Source organism: Anser anser (assembly GCF_964211835.1).
Source record: "Anser anser genome assembly, chromosome: 1".
In the NCBI taxonomy this organism is placed as follows: domain Eukaryota; kingdom Metazoa; phylum Chordata; class Aves; order Anseriformes; family Anatidae; genus Anser; species Anser anser.
The window spans coordinates 212,192,706-212,212,847 of NC_139720.1; the positions used below are offsets into that span (position 1 = coordinate 212,192,706).

A 20,142-nucleotide genomic window follows, 5' to 3' on the forward strand; every position below is an offset into this window, starting at 1 on the left:
TACTCACTAAGCGTGATTAGAGGGAAGGGACCTGTCACCACTGTGCTGTGACAGCTGGTGGGTTTGATAGGTATTGGCACCAGCATCAGGGCCTGCTTAGAGCTATGGGATGAGTGCAAGGTGGCTTCCCCTGTCCTGCTCAAGCTAAAGTCCTCTAGTGGTCTCCAGGACTCGAGCACACTGGGATTGTGCCATAAAGGGCCATGGGCAGAAGGGTGAGAAGCCTCTGGAGAGGTCAAGTGCCACCAAGCACAGCCTGGGCCGTTGGAAACATCGAAACTGGAGCACCAAATCTGAGCCCCTCCAAACTCAGTGGGGCTCAGGAGCAGCTGGTGCTGGTCCCTAAAGGGCGCCCAGCCATGGGGTTTGTAACCCAGGGGTGGGGGAACCTCGCTGTGACGTCCCTGCTGGGTGTAGCAGGGTGTCCCTATAACCCGGGGGCCACCAGAGAAGGGACAAACGCCTTGGTCCAGATTGACCCACTGAATCTGGAGGAGCGTGAGGCAGGAGGCAGTGCAGAGCAGCAGAGCAGGCAGAAAACAAAGCAAAACTTCTCTGTGTTCTTTTCCCGACATCCAGCGGTGTCTCCCCCACCTCACTCTGCTCAGGCACAGAAACGTTTGGCATTTTCCTGAGCTTTTCCCAGGGGTTTTCATTCCTCGCTGCTCCTTGAATCTGCTTCACTGAGACTTCCTTGGACCTTTGGGTTATCACAAGTTGCATCCTCCTGTTTGACCTGCATTGCAAACTCCTAGTTTCTGCTGGGAAAGAGCAAAATGATGACTAAAAGACAGCCATGAAACAGAGAAGAAGAAAGGAGAGGACAGGCTTTCACCCTTTTTTTGTAATGCCATGCAAGCCGGACCACAATGCAGCAGCACCAGCCCCATGAAGGAGAGTAGGCAATGGAGTTACAAGAGGCAGAGCGCTTGTTGCTGTGGGAGGGAGAGCTTTGGGGTGCAGTGTGAAAGTTTCCCTGGCCATACCACAGCCTGTATTTGTGCTCCCTGTAGCTGGGTGTTGCATTGGGCTGTAGGATAAATCTGTGTGGTCCCAGCTGGCTGCCTGCCCGAGGGATGTAGCTCATTAGGAGAAGATGCTCAAAGCCCAGCTGTAAGTCCCAGGGCTCAGGAGAAACTGCCTGGCTGCCTAAAGCTGATTTTTGAGTTTAAATTCTGTCGCTTTGGGTAAGGTGTGCAGCCAGCAGGTCACGGGCTCTAGAAGAAACCTCTGGCACGTCTACATGGGCTTTGCTCCTCCTTTGCTCAGCGTGAAGCTGCCCTCAGAGTCTTTACATTCAGACATGCCCCGTGTTGAGGGTCTGGAGGTATCTCTGCCCGGGGCCTCTGGGCCTGGCCCCGGGCACCCCTGAGCAGAGCCTGGCTCCGGCCTCTCGGCACCTCCCGGCAGTGCTGGTGGCCATGGCTGGCAGCCCCCGGAGCCTCCTCTGCTCCAGGCCCAGCAGCCCCAGCTCTCGCAGCCTCTCCTCACGGCAGAGGTGCTCCAGGCCCTTCGGCACCTCGGGGGCCCTGCGCTGGGCTCTCCCCAGGGTGCCCAGCTCTGGCTGGGGCTGGGGGGCCCAGCGCTGGGCCCAGCACTGCAGGGGCGGCCTCAGCAGCGCTGAGCAGAGGGGAAGGATCACCTCCCTCGGCCTGCTGGCCCTGCTCTGCCCCAGGCAGCCCAGAAGACCACGAGGCCTCTGAGTGCCAAGGGCACGTGGCTGCCTCCCATTCCACCCGGTGCCCACCAGGACCCCCAGGTCCATTTTTGCAGAGCTGCTGCCCAGCTGGGGGCCCCCAGCACATCCTGCTGCAGGACTTTGTGCTTCTCCTTACTGAACCCCTGCTCCTTTCCACCCCCAGCCCATCGCTAACTGGACCGTCTGCCTTTCGGTGGGACACAGCTCCCTGCAAAAGGCAGACTTGCCTGCTGCCACAGGAGAACAACCCCAGGGGAGAGCAGGGGCTGAAGTCCCCTCCTGCCCTCCTCCTGTATCGTTCCTGCCCATAAACACTGCAGTTTCTGTGGTTAATCTTACGGGGACCTCGCTCCCTGCACGAGTCACCTGCTGTCAAGGCTCCGCAGCAGCTCCTTGTGCAACCCTACGGAGCAGGGACACAAGCTCAGCCTGGGGGTGACCGACCCCATCGATACAAATGTCCCAAGCCACTGGGGGACAGTGGTAGGATGAAAATGTGATTATTTCTCACCAAAATGCAGCCCGGGACTCTGCATCTAGTCAGGCACCTGGGCACCGAGATGTCCCTGCTCCCGGCGCTCCCTGTTTGTGCCGTTCCCCCGCGGTTTTATCTTCTCCTGACACGAATAGAGGCAAAATTCAGCGGAGTTCAAGGCTGATATCCCCGAGCCGGGCTGTTACGGCTCCGGCCCCCGCAGATGCCCTCTTTATGGGCTCATAAACCTCAGGGCAGGGCTCCAGCAGGTCCTGGTGCAAAGCAGGTCTGGATGAGGTCCATCACGTGGAGCGTGATAACAACCCCGCTCGCTTGCTCTCCCTTCAATGTCAGCTGCTGGAAGGGCTGGGACACCGGCCGGGACACCGGGCAAGGATTTTCTGGTTGAGATAAGCTGCTGAACTCTGAGCCAAAGATACCGCAGGCAGAGCAGCCCCCGCCCTGCCCCTACGTCATCTGCCAGGTGATCGCAGAGCAAACCGAGGGCTTTGCGTCTCTGCACCCAGAGGAAAGGGCAGGATGCAAAAGCACGCTGGTATTTTGGAGGGGGGGGGGAAGCAGGGATATTTGCTGGTTTGGGGTAGGGCTTTGGTTGTGTTTTCAGTGATGGTCCTTTCCTTTTTCATGGTCTGCCCTTTGCTGCAGGGAGGAGTTTTGTGCTGATGATGTTGCTCAGCCCTGTCCCCTTTTTCCCCACATACCCAATGGAGCCTGTCCACACCTTGAGGATGCAGCAGCTGGAGGAAAGGCAGCCCGGGCAAGGACCGCAGTGAAACTGGGCTCAGCACAGCCACAAGCACACCGCTCAGGAGGATAACCCAGCACATCAACCCCAGAGACTAAAACTGCTGGACACCCACCTGTCAGGTACCTGGGGAAGCTGCTCTTGCTGCTCCCTGCATCGTATCAGTGCCATCAGGCTTCTCAGTCTCACCCTTCCCTGCCCTCGCTATCAGTTTTCCAGAAATCAGACCATAAACCAAGTAATTTATCTACAGGCTTGCACACAGCCCCACGCCGTGCCTCTACCCCAGCCAGCTGAGTGTTAGCTTGAAGGTGGTCAGGAATAGAAACAAGCAGCAACAGAAACAGCTGCTTCTGCCTTCGGCAACCTTTTGTGGCTCCCTCATTATTTAATATTCTAACTCCAAAGGAAAATGATGGTACTGTAGGATCTAGTGCTATCCAAGGATTACCAGTACTGCTTTTACAGTGGAACTGTTATATGCCCTTTGCTCGTCATTAGGTTTCAGAGTGAATCAGGCTGTCATCTCTGTGGCCCATCTTCTAATCAAAAGTTTATATTTGTAATGTGATCTGCCTAAAAAACACTGGGCCATCATTTCTGCCCCCTTCTTCTCCTCTCCATTTAGACAGCAGTTTGCTGAATTTTCTTTTCAGGGACCTTCTCTTCATCCAACAGGAAAAATCCCAGTGTAAAAAGTGATGGGGATGAAAAGCCTGCAGTGGTGGCATTTCAGGCAGCCCTTTGGGGCAAGGGGGGATTTTTTTTTTTTGGTCTCTTGTGCAGTGGAGAACTAAATAGAAGTTGGAGCTGTGTAAGGTAAGCCTTATAGCCTGAGAAACTTCACGGATATCCCTCCGAAAGGCCACCATGCATTGGAAGTTACAAAATTCAACCGCACAAACTGCTTTTGTTGCACTGATCTGCCCCTCACCCCCTCCCAAGGGAGTTATGTCTCTAATAGGATTAAGATCTTAAAGCCAAAAACCATTGCAAAATAAAAAATAAATAAAATAAAATAAAATAAGCACTGTTTGCATCTGGGGCTGCTCAGAAATTGTGTGCTACAGATTCATGCCCCGGGCTCATGGCTGCAGGAGATGCTTTCCAGGAGGAAGCTTGTTAGTTTTAATTCTGAAGATCAGCAATGTCTTGCCCAAATCGCCTTTGGGATATCTCCTCGAATCCCACCCTGCGGACACATAATTCTGCCAGGGCAGCGTTTTAACACCAGCCTCTCACATTCTGGGTGGGCAGGGCGTGGGACGGATCAAACCCGGCTTCACCCACGAGTCCCCAGCTCCTCCAGGAGCCATGCCCCCATCCCATGATGGGATTTTAATTTTCCCAGCCTCGGGGGGCTGAATTTATGAAGCCTCACGTGGCCCCTCCTACGGTGGGAGGGACGGCTCCGGCAGCCTCCCTAACACTGGGTGTCACACAGCGGTGCCACCATTCGAGTCCTGAGTGTCACGAGCAGAGGACACAGCGATCCAAGAGCAGCAGAAAGCAAAAAATAACCCCTCCATGTGCGTCCCGGCGAGGTGAGTTACCTCCAACGTCCTCGTGCTAAAGATTCCCCCCACCTATGTGAAATGCATACCTCCTTGCCTGTTCCTGCCTGCCCTAAAAGTTAGCTTTGCGAGGGGGAAGGTGGATTTTTAGGACTTTTCTTGTATTCTTCGGAGTTTTGAGAGTGTTGGTTGGCGTCCGACAGCGGGGCGATTGTCGCAGCTGCTGCCTGGGTGGCAGAGAAACAAAGCCCGAAAAGCAGGAGGATGGGGAGAAGAGGGAACAAAAGGGGATTATTTGCAAAGGGGGGTGTTCCCGGTGACTTCTTGGAGAGAAAAAGGAGTTTAGGAGTCCGGCTTCGCTCTGGCACCCCTGCCAGAGAAGTTTGCCGTCACCTGTTGAGGGGAGGAAGGGGAGCTGGGGAGAGACGTGAGCGGTGGGTGGCCGGTGGGGCTGCTGGAGCCGGGGGCTGGTGGGAGGGAGCTGGCGGCTGAGCATTTGTAATGCCTCGGATAAAGGGCTGTTTCCATAGTAAACGGGAGAAAGGAGCCTCTCTTTCTTTCCGCGAGCTTGCCCGGCGTGTGAACAGGGAGGTCGTCCCGGGAGCAAATAACCCGTGAAAGGGCAAACATCTGGGAAGAGCTGCAAATCATAGAGACCTGGTAGGGATGGCTGGAAGGGGGCAAAGGCTCTCGGGTCTGCCACCCGCTGCGAGCCAGCTCGGATGGGCGACCTCTTCCCTTCCCCAGGCTGCGTGCCCTGGTGCAGGGCTGCGTGCTGGTGTAAATCAGGAGCAGCTCGATTAGCTGGTGTCAACGCGGGGACCAATTGGGGTTGGATAACGCAGATTTCATCTGGCTGGAGGTCCAGAGGGTGTACATCACCCTCTCTTCCCTCCTACTTTTTCTTTGGGAATCCAGGTCTCCCAAGGGAGTCTCTCTCTGGACTTATTCTCTGGCACATGACACCAGGTGGAAGGGTAAAGGAGAAGGGAAATAATTTCCTACAGCTGCTCAAAGAGTTTAGCTGCATTTAACAAAAGAAAATGCAGAATGTGCTGTGGGACCAGATGGATTTTAACTGAAAAAATGCTCTGCATGCGAAGGGAGCCAAAGCTGCCTCTTTGCAACTCTGCAATTGAAATGTTTAAAAGGTGTGCAGGGTTTCCAGGGCGACCTGGAAACTTTGCGGAGAAATAGAAAGCTGGGTTTCACAGCCGGTCCCGTGGCTTTCTTACCACAGAATCACAGAATATGGCATGGCATTGGACCGAGGAGGTGACTGGATGGTGTCTTTTGGGCTTGAGGTGTCATTAGGGGTGATGAAAAAGCAGCTCTTTAATCTTGGTGATCACTTGCTGCGGGACTGCGTGTGTCTTAGCAAGTTCCTCTGTGCAAATAGTTGATGTATGGTGGTGTTTAGTGTGATAAAATAACAGCCAAGACACACAAGAAGCATTATTTCTCTACATTTGTAGCTTTGGGGCAATGAGGCTTTGTTTGCTTGCTGTGCAAGAACCCAGAAGCTTCAGAAAAATATTTGTAATAATTGTGTGCAAGCGGCTTCTGAAGGCATCACCCATCAGCTGAGGTGCCCTAACCCGGCACATGGGCTCCTGCATCCTCCCCACGTGGAGCAAATCCTGCCCAAGTGACCTCTTGGTGGCTTGGGACGGGAAGGTCTTGGACTATTTCAGAGAAGAGTGGATAGGATAAGAATTTGGGAAGATCCTTTGGGCTCCAGATCCCACAGGAAGGGAGGCAACGGATGGAGCAGCTCGGAGAGGATGCCTGCGATGGGCTTCACACCAGGCTGAGCATGGGCTCGGCTCGGACACCCTGTGCAGGGGAGCAGAGGAGGCTGCCCGAAGGAGGAACACCTCTGCAGGCAGGACACGGCACGGGAACAGCTCGAAGCACTGCCGTGTGCCTGCATGCTCGGGCTGGAGCCTCGCTGCTTGCGTAGACCTGTTGTGGAGCCAGTCCCCTCCTTACCCTCCCGCCTCATTTCCTCCCTTCTCAAAACTAACTGCAAAAAGCAATCCCTCATCCCTCCCGCCTCCATCTGCTCTAATTAAGCTGGAGGCCTCTGGAAGGTGTTCAGCCCCCCGTGGTACCGAGCTGCTGTGACTACCTCAGGTCCATCCCCTGCCGCTGCACAATTTTGCAGCCGCTCTTAATCACAGGACTTATTTTGGAAGGTCTCCAGAGTCCGAGAACTAAAAGCCACTTTAGAAAAGAAGGGGAGGGGGGAGGAATTGGCAGGAGCAATGGCTTTTTAAAAGGCTACTTATTTCTTAAGATGTACTTGCTACTGATTAACCTTTGCTCCGTGATTGCTTTAATTGATTCATGCCTTAAAGCGGTCTGAGAGGTTCTGCGGGGTCAGCGCTCTCCGAAGTGCTCCGTTTCTCTGAAAACTTCTTAAAGCTTCTTGCTTAGGCAAATCCCAATTTGGGCGTGAAATGCAGGTGAACGGCTCTGATCCATTTTTCTTCCCCTTCCCCCAAACTACACAAGCAGTGCTTTACCTCTTCCTTCCCTCGCCTGCTGCCAGGCTGTGCCTGTGTTACTGTGTTATGGTGACTGTTGGTTGGGGCTTGATGTTTTGGGGCCATTCCACAAGAATGAGGCACTACAGCATTGGGAACTACCGCCTTCAATCAGCCTGTTGAACTTCTGTGGTCCCCGTGACTGCTTCCTTTAACCATGCATGGAGAAATCCTGCATTTCTTCCTACTGCAGCGGGGACAGACCCAGAGCAAAGGCAGGGTTTCCAGGCAGCAATGGGCTTTGGTGCCCAAGGGCCATACTTAAATCGAGGCAACCTGGGAGGCCCAAGAAATGGTGCTTGGGATTTTTGGGTTGGAGTGATGAATGTCCTTATGTCTTGGGCTGGATTCATGCCCTGGCACTCTGGCTGTGTTCATCCAACCTGTTCAAGATGCCTGCTCTTGGATGGGTTGAGTTGTACCCATTCCTCTTCACTCCTTGTAACCACTCAAACACGGAGGAGATGGGTCCTAGAGGAACTAAAACAGAGGAATTGAAACACCCACCACAGACTCTACGGCTAAATAAATTACCCTCTTCTGATCTGTTGGGATGTGAGCGCTGCTGGGTGTTGACCCCGCAGAGCCAACCATAGCCTAGGTCCTGAGGTTGTCCATCGGGGTCCTGCACGCTGGTTTTCTGCACGAGGTGGTGCCCATGCGATGAAAACCACCATGCACCTGCCTTGCTGAGCAGGCCCTGGAGATTTTCACGATGGGTGAAAAAGAAATGAGCTGTGAAGTCGTCATCTGCTGCTTTCACCGTGCTTTCAGCACGCCCTTGCCCCATGGAAAATGGCACAGGGAATGACTGCTGATGGAGATGTTCATGAGGGGGAAAAGGAGGCTCTGGGTGATGGCTCCACCACACTGGGAGGCTGGAACCAGGATGGGGATCTTGGGCGTGGATCTTGAGTGTCAGGCCATCCTTTCCCTAAATCCCTTCAAAACTTTCCTGCGATGACTTATGCAGAAACGCGTAGCACTGAATTAGCCAGAAAGGGGGGTGCGCTGGGAACAGTGGGGCGGCATTGTTACGGGGTAAAAACGGGCCAGCCCTGATGCATATGGATGCTGCGGATAGCTGAATAGAGAAACCTCCGGCCGACGGCGTGGAAAGCGTCCCTTCCTCCCCTCCTTGCAGGGCTGTTTTGCTCCAAACCCTGAACTTTAACACGGGCAGCCCACGGGAGGGCTGGCGCTGGGGGCTTCGGGCGGTGACCGTCCAGGGCCCCCGTCCTTTGTCCTGGCTGAATAGGGCTCTGCAGAGCCGCCGGCGGAGGTATGTGATCTGCAGACCTCTTTTCTTCTCCCCCTTTTGGCCGACTGACAAAGTCTTCCCTTGGAGATGGTGCTGGCGGCATTGCGCTGCCCTCAGCAGGGCTGGGGGGGCCGGCGGGGGTCCCCCACGCTGCGTCCCCATCTCATCATCTCCCCTGAGCAGTAGGGCACAAAGAGCCGCTTAGGAATTCCCAGGAGCAGAGTGGGAGCCGAGCCAGGATGTGCTGAACTGCACAAAGTGGGATTTATCTTCAAAGGAATGTTTCCCCCCTTTTCTGAGCACCATTTTTAATTTTTTATTTTTTTTTTGGCTTCCAAGGGATTTATTCCTCCTCCTTCCCCAGCCCTTTTTTCTTCGCTGTGGCCACTTTTCAAGGGTGGCGGAGACTTCTTGGAGAGCTGGGGGCCACCCAGGGGCACAGCCCCAGGCTGAGCTCCACGTGTGACCTGAGACCGTGCTGAACACAGCCCCATGCCCTGCACCACCTGCAAAGTTGCTATGAGCCAGGTGAGGACAAAACCCTCCTGTTGACCACGCCGAAATGTGGGGAGCAGCTTCCTCTCAAACCAGTCGCTTTGAGTTTCAGGCTTGTTTTCAGGCTTGACCTGTAGGTAGGATCTCCCCAGTGCTCCCCATTCGCTCTTGGCATGACCAAAATGACATGTGGACACGGACATCTCATAGAATCACAGCATCATTAGGGTTGGAAAAGCCCTCCAAGATCATCTGGTCCAACCATCCCCCTACCACCAATGTCACCCACCAAACCGTGTCCCTGATCTCGGGGCTGTCGGCTGCCTTGTGACTGGGGCCGACATCTGGCTTCAACCACCTCCTTGTGCTCACAGCTGGAAGCTCACAGTTCCCGACCCTTTTGGGGGCTAATTTCTGCCTTTGCCCACCTGTAGTGCCCAGAGGAGGGAATCCAGCTCCCCCAAAAGACTGGACATCCATATAACGGACATGTTGAGCAATGTGGGGCTGTAGCCCAAGCTCATGGGTTACAAATCAGCTATATGAAGGCTCTCAGGGTAAAAAACAGAAGAAAGGAACTGCTGATGGCCCAGCAATGGGGCCAGAGCTACCTGTGTGCCACCCCACATGTGGTGGGGCAATGCCGTGGCTGTTCCAGGGTGTTTTGGGGGGCTGGCCACCATGGTGGCTAGTGGCCTGAAGAGGCAGGGCAGGTGAAGACACCGGGAATGGCTGCCCAGGGAGTGTCCTCTGGTTCTAGGGGGGACGAGTCTCATGTAGGGAGGCTCGAAGCCCACCCCAAGCTCTGGTCTAGCAGGTAATAACCCCCACAAGGTCCTTTAACCCCAAATTTGATGCTGTGCAGTGCATCATGCCTCTAGGGATATGCAGCAAAGTACCACAGGACAAAAAGAAGCCTTGCTTCTGCATTAATGGATATTTAATGCCACACAGCATTTCCCTCTTCACTTTAAGCAAAAAAAATCTCCTGTCCCAGCCGGGACATCCCGCCTCATCTGCTGCTGCTCCAGCATCGCGTGCGAGATGCTGGCTGCTCAGCGGGGGATTTCTCAACCCTTCAGCTTTCTCGTGGGCGTGAATGAAACGAGCCTGAAAGGGAAGTTTGGGAAGCGATGCGATCCTGGGGCTCGTTGCAAGTGGAGCCCTTTAACACCCCGATATCTGGCAGCCCTGGTGTGCAGATCTGGGCTCTCCTGGGGCACTACCCCTGGTTCTGCACCTACATAGTCCCACCTTGTTTCCAGGCCTTATAATTCGTCTTCTAGGAGAAAGAAAGAGCCATGTCCTATGAGTGAATGTCGACCTTTTATTTTATTTTACTTGAGTTTTCTGATGTTTTTCAGGCCCTTCCATGGCTGAACTGGACCCTCTCCACATTTTAGCTCATGACAAATTACAGGAAAGAGACACCACAGCATAAAAACCTGCTACGTTTGGGTCAACACTTGATGTCAGAGTTTAGGACTTTATTATTCTCAGCCAGAATTTTCTCTCCCCCATTTCTCCCCTTGGCCCTGGAGCATCCCCTCCCTGGAGGAACAAGCCCCAGGGCAGGGGTCGGTGCAGCTTCTGCCCTCTCCTCCTCTTGTCCCCCCATGATGGAGGGGCTGAAGCTTCAGTCCTTGGGGTCCTGGAGACCTGAGACTGACAAGGGCTGAAGGCTGGGGGTGGCCTTCACTCGAGTGGTGCGGTGGAAGTTTCTGGAAGGACAGTTGGGGCTGGTGGAACCTTCCGTGAGGAGGGTTGGGGCGGGCAGGACTTCCCAGAAGGACAGCGGGGTGAGCTGGGTGGACCTTTCTGAAAGGTAGGTGGGCTGGAACCTCTCTACAAGCAACTGGCAGGCAAAAATAATTCAAACCCCGACCCGACGGGACAGCTATGCTGGGATTTACCTCCTGTTCCCCCTCAAAGGAAAATTTCTGTAGATGAAAGCATCCCCATACGTGCCAGTCCTACACCTTTGCTCCTCGAAGATGGAGGGACTGGGGCAGCAGGCGAACCTCTGCAGACCCAAAACCACGCGGCCCTTTTGGGAAGTCTCCGTGTAACGAGGGATGGCTCCAGCCAAAAGTCCAGCCAATGCTGTGGCACTTGGGAAGTCTTTCTCCACCCCTTCTTTTTCTTCTTCCTTTTATTTTTATTTTTATGTCAAGCCACTAAGCTACTATTCATTGCCTTTATTCTAAACACTCATTTTGCTCCTAGCAGGAAAGAGGGAAAAATCTATTGTAGTGCTGTGAGGCCCTTTGACAAACACGACAATTTCCCCTTGCCTGTTTCAACACAAAACTGAAAGCATTTGCACAAAATCCATCGCACATGCTCTGAGGCTTGGCCAATAATTTCCTAGGCACGCATTCGTAGAGGCAGCCCGCAAAGTGCTTTGAAGATGAAGAAAACCAGCTGTGATTTGTGATGATGATGATTAGGATTAGACGAGGGTTCTGCAAGAGGTTGTGGATAATGAGTCAACCCCGGGGGGCTGGGGACAAACTTGGTCAAAACATGAGAGCGTACTGTGAGAGTTTCTTGAAGTGAAGGGAGACCAAACAATTTTTGGGGAAAGGAGAGGTTTAAAAAGAAGTAATTTGGGCTAAAACGTGGTTCAACTTTGAAGCGTTCCTTCCTATGATGAGCCCTCTGAAATAAAGGCAGGGATTAAGGTACCTTTTCTGCTCCAGACTCTCATGGATGATGCCTGGCTTTGCTCTGAGGTGAGCCCATCACCATCGGAGTGATGTCTGCTTCTCCACGCAGGGATATGTGCAGAAGCCTGGAGCTGGCAGAAGTGTTTCCAAAACCGCGCCGATCATCCTCATCAATTGGGGTTCCTGTAGGGCTTGTCAAGTTGACCCCCACCTCCACCCCAAAATACATGGTTGGTTGCCTCGGAAAATCCATTTGCCTGCATCCTCAGATGAATCCTGGTCTAACCAGCCAGTGTGGCTCGTGTTGAGCAGGGTACAGCACCCCTTCCCAGCACAACTCATGCTGGATGGCTGACCTTTGAGCCTCAGCACCGACTCCACTGTAAGTCCCTCTGCAACCCGAAGAGATGCAAAGCTTCATCTGTATTTTCAGGTTCATTTGTCTGAAGCAGGCGTGATTATTTATGACCGTTCAAACTGCGGAGGCATATTGCAAAACATGGGACATTAACCTTGCTGGAAACCTCCCCAGAGCTCTGAGAGCCACAGCCACTGCATGCTGGAGGTGTACAACAGCACACAAAATGAAACGAGTATTGTTCCTGCAGCCATGGGAGCACTTATTCCTCATTAACCCCTTCTCTTTCCATGTTCATTCATTATTTTCTGGGGTAAGGCCCAGCATTTCTGTGTGCTGAGGGCTGTCATCTGCCTCAAACCAACAGCTAATCAGTCCTCAGGGCTACTTTGCACACACTCGAGTCGAGCTGCACATCCTCCCTGGGATCCCACGCAGAAGCAAGGCATAATTAGGGCTAATAAAGAAGCTGTTGAATGTCTTGCTGATAAATTATAATTATCACCTGCCAGGGAAAGGAAAGGATGTATATCCCGTATCACAGGGAGGTGTTGACTAGTCGTGTTTCATATCAACCTTCTTCCTTCCCTGTGTCAAACCTCTTCTGTTTTCTGAAAAGAAAGTGAAGGCTGATGGCAGTGGAACAAGAGGAAACCAAGGCTGTGATCCAGATCCTTGGGCACACCGTGAGCTGGAAATGCAGGTTTAAGGGAGGCTCTTTGCTGAGTTTTCTGGCTGGTGGCAAGGTCTGTGTGCAGCTCATGGGGACGGTGACCAACCAGCACCATGTCTGGATGTTGATTTTAGTCCTTCTGATTTGTTGGTGTGATAATGTTGAAGATTCCCAGGTGGAGGGGCAGGGTGTGATGTCCCCAGAGAGCAGAGGGATGGCACTGGGGGTCCCTGTGCCAGGCGACTTCAGTGGCATCTCCACCATCAGGCGAAGGAGCTGCAGGCGCTGGGAAGGCTCAGCCTTGGCACAGGGTTTACTTTCTCTCCAAATTCTGTCCAAATCCCTTAGAAATGGGATGGGCAAAGCAGGGATCACCCCTACCTGCTGCCTGCATCAGGCTCCACAAGGCATCATGATGCTGAGGAGAAAGCATGGACTTCAAAGCCTCAAGGAGAAAGCTACAGGTGATGCCAGGTTTGGCTTCTGTACCTGTTTACCACTCAGAAGATGAGTTCCCCAGCTCTAAGCATCAAATAATAATAATAATAACAATAATAAGGCAAGGATCCTCTCCTTGCTCGTGCACTTGCCTCTCCAGCCAGCTCTGCTTGCACTACCTTCTGCATCCAGGCTTTGCAGCTGAATATATTTCCCAATTTTTTCTCCAGCTCATTTCTCCACCACCCCCCGGGCTAGTTCTCATGCTTTTCCTCCCTCTCTGTCGAGCAGTGGGAAATGAGCAGCCCCGCTCAAATGCCTGCAATTACGGGGACTCTTATCTGTGAGCAAACAGTCTCTGTTTGCAAGGGAAAGACCTGAGGTCTCTTGGGATTATGGAGCTGGAAAACATGTGTTACTGCTGTCATGGCTCACTTGCTGAAGCCCTAAACTTTGCTCTCCTGCTGATGCATGTTTTCCTGCTTGCTCTTTGCTCCCATGGCTTTCCCAGTGAATGGATTTGGGGTATGCTGTCCCCTTTTTCCAGCCATTTACTTTTGCCTGGTGGAGCTGGGGAGGGGTTGCAGGCAGCCTCCAAGTTTTAGGAGCACTCTGCTTCAAATCTAGACCAAGCACTGTGAGGTCTCTTGCTGTGTCCTAACAATGGCTGAACTGCTCCAGATCCTCGTGTGGCCCTCCTGTCTTTTGGACTCTGCACCCACCATATGCTGCAATGTTCTTTGCCCCTTTATCCCAGTTGCTGGGTCCAGAAGCCGGGATATTATCTTTGTTGGGATCAGGTGCTAGTGAAGTCAAAGGCTTCAGTGCTTGATGTGGTCTGAGGCATTGCAGTTTCGGCCATACCTTGGGAGAGATGTTTCTGTGGCTTCTGAACGCCCCAGTGCAGCTGTAACAGCAGGCTGGAAATTTGGGAGCAAGGATGAGGTTGTGGGATGGAGGGTCATGGAGAAAGCGAAGGGGGGCAGAGGTGTGAGGAAGCTTGCATTAAATTAAACACGATATCTGAGGACACAGAGAAAGAGAAGGACGGGGAGGCTGAGGATTTGAACCCATTTGGAGCTGAGAGGGACATTTCTGCCTGCCCTTGTGTGAAAGGCCTGGTTTTCTTTATCCCTATCAACCCTTTCCTTTGAATTTACACATAAATGCCTTCTTTATTCAATATCTCAAGCATCTCCTGTGCTTTTCTCCCCAGTGGACCCAGCAGTCCCTTGCAGCCGTGGGGCTCCAAGTCTCCCATTTGCTTTTCCAGTGTGAGTCCCGCATGCCCAGTGGGAGCAGGAGCAGCTGTGGGGCAAGTCATGATCTGGGGCTTGGCAGGGCACGTTCAGCTTTGGCTGAAAGCTTTCTGCTCCCACCAGCTGTGATATAATGGCTTTATTGGCATCCCTGGTCTCTAACCTCCGGCAGCCTCTTGTACTTCTGGATGGGGCTGGCAAGTCACTGCAAGGTCTTCTGTGCATTGCTGTTTCTCTTTTGGGCAGGATAGGATTTCAGCCCCAGGAGCTCTCATCCCCTAGTCAGCCCATGCTGGAGAGGAAGAATGGTAGAGGATGATTGAGGATGATGGGCTCCTTCTTATAAACAGCTCTGAAGATGTTTCCTGGGTTGCAGATGTTCCTCGGTGCAGAATTTGCAAACTGAGATTCCGAAACTTCAGCTTCCTAAGTGTCACTTCCCAAAAGGATGACAAGCAGTGGGTGCCACTGTCCCCTGAGGACATTATCCGGGGTCCCGGGGCTCAGCCGTGAGACAAGATGAACCCTTTGAGCACCGAGGGCTCTGCGATCTGCACGTGGACATCCCAAACCCACCTCATGCTGCCAGGAAGTGGATGCTCAAGAGGATTTCTTGGTTTGTTTGGCCGTGGTTAAGACTGAAGCTCTCTTAAAGGCTGCTACGTGAATGTTTCCCATTATGTGAGATGTTGTGCTTACCCGTTCCAAAAGCTCCAGCGAGACGGCAGTCATCCAAACAGTTGTGAAATACGTAACAGAGGAAACATTTACTCTCCTCTCTAGATCCATCAAGATCAGGTCGTGAAGTGGTGGGCTTAAACTGTTAGACATGAGGCCAGGCACTGAAAAAAAACTGTTAATGGTAGAGCAAATTCAGAGAGGATTAGCCTGTCTTGGGAGCTGGTGGTATCTCCATCACCCTTTTTATGAGAGAGCTAGTCTAACATCTCGACTAACATCCAGATTTAACATCCCGCCAGCCAGATGGAGAGGACAATGTGCTGAGGTCTCTGCCATCAGTTTTCCTGTCAAATCCTATACACTGATGGATAAATATCGATGTGTGAGCCTCGTGTCTCCATTAAGAATGCAGTAGCAAATTTCATGGTCCTCTGACAGCAAAGCTGCTGGTTTTGAACCAGTGTCTTCATTGCTATTGCTGGAGGGAAAGGATGAAGCATTAAATAAAGGGCTGGGGAAAAAAACGATGCTGTGCTTCACTGATGGGGAAAATCATGGTCTAGGGATCCTACTAGAAGGTAACAAATACTGCACCCGCATGGCACATGTAAACCTTCTGGTAAGAGCTCTGAAGGTTCAAACGTATTCAGAAGACACAGCTGGGGCAATTTGGCAATCGCTGGGCTTATGCCAGGTATATTTTAGTCCAGGTGACTAGGACAGCAGGATCAAATGTCATCTACACCACTCACCGGTGGCACAGAGCCCACAAACCGCCTGTGCTGGGTTACTCAAGAGCAGGCTCACCATGTCGCCATGTGAGAGCAGCATCAATTTTTTACCAGGGGGTGACCTCCTGCTGCCTCCGGATCTGATGCTGGTGAACTGAGTGTCGTGGATGGGCAAACACCTCTGTCTCAGGAAGGCATTCAGGGCATGGCACACGCGGGCACTTCTTGGTTAGGAGCAGCCTGAACTGACAACTCTTGTGCTTCATTTCCATCCCCTCTCCTTTGCAACCCAGCTGCTGTTAGGCTGGGAACATATAGCAGGAAATACATGAGGAGAGCATCATTTCCGTTTTAACTTGCATCTTGTTTTATTTGTGCCTTCTGCAAACTGATCATAGGGCTGGATTTTTGGGGTTGTTTTTATGTAGTGTCAATTTGCAAGCTGTTATCCATTCATTTCTGCAAAGAAACGCAGGACTTGGAGTTGTTTGCAAACTATTTACGTGTACATTTTACCCGCGTGTGTAGTGCAGCAATCTGTTCATTTTTGCTCTTAAATTACTGTTATTACATCAGATAAATTAAGGGGATTGGACTCCTGAGCTGGGACTTTGCAGCAGATATGCCTGCATCTGAACATGACCGGTACGGACTCAGGGGCACTATGGCACTCGGAGAGCATCTCAGGCTATCTCTGTTCTCCAAAGAAGCGATGGATAGCGGTGCCTGTTCGTCTGCCAACACAGGACTATTTTTCCTTAATGTTTCCTTGTGGTCTCGACAGTGCCCTGCTGGGCAAATTGCTCTTTGCTGGCACACCCCCTGTGCTGTTCGCTTCACTGCTAACACCGGCTGCAATTTACCACCGGAGTCTTTGTTTAAAGTCCCGATTATGAACAGATCTCCCATGTGTGCATCTTTACAGCTGTTCTTTCTGGCCTTCCAACACGCTGCCAGTAGAGCTCTTTGAGTCAGGAAATAGTTTTTCCATCAGGGATCGGTCTCTGCAGCACTGCAGTTTTTCTGGGATAAGAGGGCTGTGTCCTGGGAGAGTTTTGGTCCCTTTCCTACCTGAACTACTTAAACTGGTAAGGGGTTGCAGAGAGGTCACAGCGATATTGAGCTAATTCCCATGGCTAAGTTCATCTCAGGTTCATCTGACATTATTTGGGAATCTGCATGGAGGGCTAAAGTTAATGATTTCCTTTCCCAGAGCTCCCTGTAGAGTCAAAGGGAGGCAGAGGTTCCCTCAGAGGTGATGCAGAGCACCAAAGTTATAACCACTGACCACTCAGGGGACTTGAAATGACCGTACTTTTCTTCTAGACATCTCTCTCAGGGGTATAAAGTTAGGTGGGGTGTCCTCAGCCACCTTTCCTGCTGGTCTCTGCATCCTCTTGGGAACAATTCCTCTCCTTCTGACACAAAAAGCTTACCCCGAAGGCAAGGAGACTCACATCAATCTTGTGACCTCATTTCAGGAGGAAGATGAGATAAAGCTCTTCAGATGGAGGCCAGTTCCACCAGCCTCAAGAGGATCAAGTTTGGGAAGCTGAAGGTGGTACGTCGGCACTTGCTGCAGAGGTACGAGCACCAGCCCTTCATCTCCTGCCTGGCGGGTTTCTACAGCTGCCGGTGGAAGCGGTACCAACGCAGAAGGACCGAGCCTGGGAAATGCTGCTGCAAGACGGTAAATTAGCTCAGAATCAGCAAAGACATTCATTTCTGCACTGGGAAAAGTCAGTCCAAGCTGAGAAGCAGTTGATGCTGTGGGTCAAAGGCCTCACCTCCCTTAGAGCCCAGCGCGGTCTCTTGGTGTCCTAGATGGCAGCTCCTGGGGCTGGAGGGCTTGCTGTGCTTCTCTGGCAGGCTCAGTTTGTCTGTGCCACCATGGAGAGAGTGTCCCCGTGTGGCTGGTGGTGTGGGGCAGCTGCGGGTCCCTGTGGTGCCAGCCCTGCTCCAGCAGGGCCACCCCGAGCAGGGGGCCCAGCCCCACGTCCAGGCGGCTGCTGGAGATCCCCAAGGAGGAGCCCCCAGCCCCTCTCTGGGCAGCCTGTGCCAGGGCTCCGGCACCCGCCCAGCCCAGCAGTGCTTCCTGAGGGGCAGAGGGCACCTCCTGGGCTCCAGGCTGGGCCCGGGGCCTCTGGGCCTGGCCCCGGGCACCCCTGAGCAGAGCCTGGCTCCGGCCTCTCGGCACCTCCCGGCAGTGCTGGTGGCCATGGCTGGCAGCCCCCGGAGCCTCCTCTGCTCCAGGCCCAGCAGCCCCAGCTCTCGCAGCCTCTCCTCGTAGGACAAGGTCGGCTTCAGAAGGTCCAGCATCAAGCCACGTGTTTCACGGACAGCCTAGGAGCAAGCAGTGACTGCTGTTTGCTCTGCTTGCTTTGGAGTGAACGAGGCTCTGACCGATTGTCCTTCTTCTCCCTCTCTAGCGGGAATGCGTGTTTTTCCCGTTGCTCGTTGGAGCTTTCTGCTTTTCTCTCGTCTTCCTGTACATGTGGGGTGAAGCGAAAAATGACTACAACTTTGACTGGTAAGTGCCACGTTTTCCTCCTTTCCCACTCGGGTTTTAATGAGACACCCCAGGTAGGCCGGGCACTTCAGTCACGAGCCAAAGCTTTGGTCCCTTCACATCTTGGTTCTGGCACCCAAAATGAACTCCCAGGGTCTCCAGAGGTGCTGAGGCTCTGCCCTTTGCTTGGCTACGGTGTACAGGTTTAAGTGTGGATTTGTGAGAAAGATAACAACCGCTGTTGCAAAAATGGTGAATGAAAGGGACTAAATGGCTCTTTCCTTCCCTTAGTCTTCTTTTCTTTTTTCCTGTTCCCTCTGAAGAAGCATAGTGGCTGGCATCAGAGGTATTGCAGCAGCTATCTCGGAGCAAAGAGAATTGCATGTTCCCAGTCTGGAGACAGAGAAATAACCAGTGTGGTTTTATGCAAATCCTTTCCTTCTGCACTGTGTAGGTAGCAGTTATGTAAATCTGGCCCCTAAAATTAGATGCCATCCAGATAGCTCAAATACCATGAGAAGGGGAGGTGTAATAATGTTATTCATTGTTATAATAATATAATATATATAATATTATATATACATATAATATTATATATTATATATAATACAAATATATAATAATAATTATATTATATTATATATAATATATAAAAATATATGTAATATATAATAATATATAATAATGTGTAATAATGTTATTCAGGTGTAATAATGTTATTGAGCCTTTGGATAAAAAGGAAAGCTTCCCTCTCTCTCCTTGGGATACGCCTCTGTAGCTCCTCCAGCTTTCTGGCGTTTTCTCCTTCAAATATATTTTCCCTGCAGCCCCTGTGCTAATGTGCCACAAATGCTATTATAAGGTTTTATTGCTTTTTAGGTATAACTATGGGAACCTGGGCTTCTGGTTCCTCTGGTCTCTTGTTCTCCTGGTAGTGGCCGCAATCCTGTTCATGTACATCGCGCTGCTGTTGGTAAGTAAGGCTCCTGTTAAGGAGTGAGTTACGGGCCTAGAAAATAAATACAGGGATGGTTTAATGTATCAGACCAAAGTTCAGCCTAGCCCTGACACTTGACAGTAGCTACCTGGGGAGGACTGGGAACACAATGAGCATTTGTGGTACTTTCTCCCACCTGCGGATGAACATTTTCAACACAGGTGTCTCTGAGCTAGATGTAGGTTCTGTGATTTCCCTCAGTGATTTCCCTTTGGTGAATTTGACCCATTTCTCCATCAACACAAGCGAAGCTGTGCCAGTATTGGTTATGCGGAAGCTGAGTTTTGTTATTTGACAGCAGGGAAGTATGGAGATCTGAGTCTTGTAGTGGTGATGGGTTGTCAAAGTAGAGTTATTCCTCTAACCCTGAACTGTAAAACTCACGAGAAGAAGGGAAACATTATCACTAAAGCTGCCTTGATTCTCTCTGCCTTGCTGGAGGGTTTGTCTCCAGTTGGAGACCGCAGATGTGGTCACAAAACACTCCTTAAGTTTATGCCCAAAGAGGTTTATGTTCCTGAGGTCTTCACTTTTCCAAACTGCATTAAATTTTCCCCACTTTCAGTCTCATTCCTGCTCCAGCTTGCGTTTTGAGATGCCAGGTGCTGGGGCTGACGCTGGGGCTTTGACTCACCTCTGTGACCAAGGCAACTGGCTTTTATCATCAGTTCCTGCTGCTCCTACCCGTTCATTGACGTCTCATCATATAGCCAGCCTGTAAATTGCCCGTGGCAGGGAACCTCTCTTAGCCTTGCTCACGCAGTGCCCAACACAACAGATTTCCAAGGTCCTTTGTCCCTGCTGAAGTACAAATAAATAGTGATTTTATTTCAGTGCTAGCAATAAAATAACAAAGTGAGAAATAGGACAGCTGCTTGGCCATGCTACAAGCAATCAATAGCATTATAAAAGCTGTGGAATAACTTATCTCTAAGTAGGTCAAATAACAATATTTAATTACAAGGATTTTGAGGCGTGCTGGTGGCTGTAGAGCTTAATGTCTGTTATTTAGCTAGGTCTACCTAGCTTTCCTGGTGTTAATGGATCAGTGTGGGTAGTTTGGTGGTT

General features: G+C 51.7%; 1 long non-coding RNA gene across 1 annotated transcript; it reads left to right on the forward strand.

Annotated features, from left to right (window-relative positions):
• The first annotated feature begins 4,323 nt into the window (after positions 1-4,323).
• On the forward strand, positions 4,324-18,101 carry LOC310886407. Its single transcript, XR_014575310.1, has 3 exons — positions 4,324-4,484; positions 17,050-17,258; positions 17,998-18,101. It is a non-coding gene; the product is annotated as an uncharacterized lncRNA (long non-coding RNA).
• Positions 18,102-20,142: the final 2,041 nt, after the last annotated feature.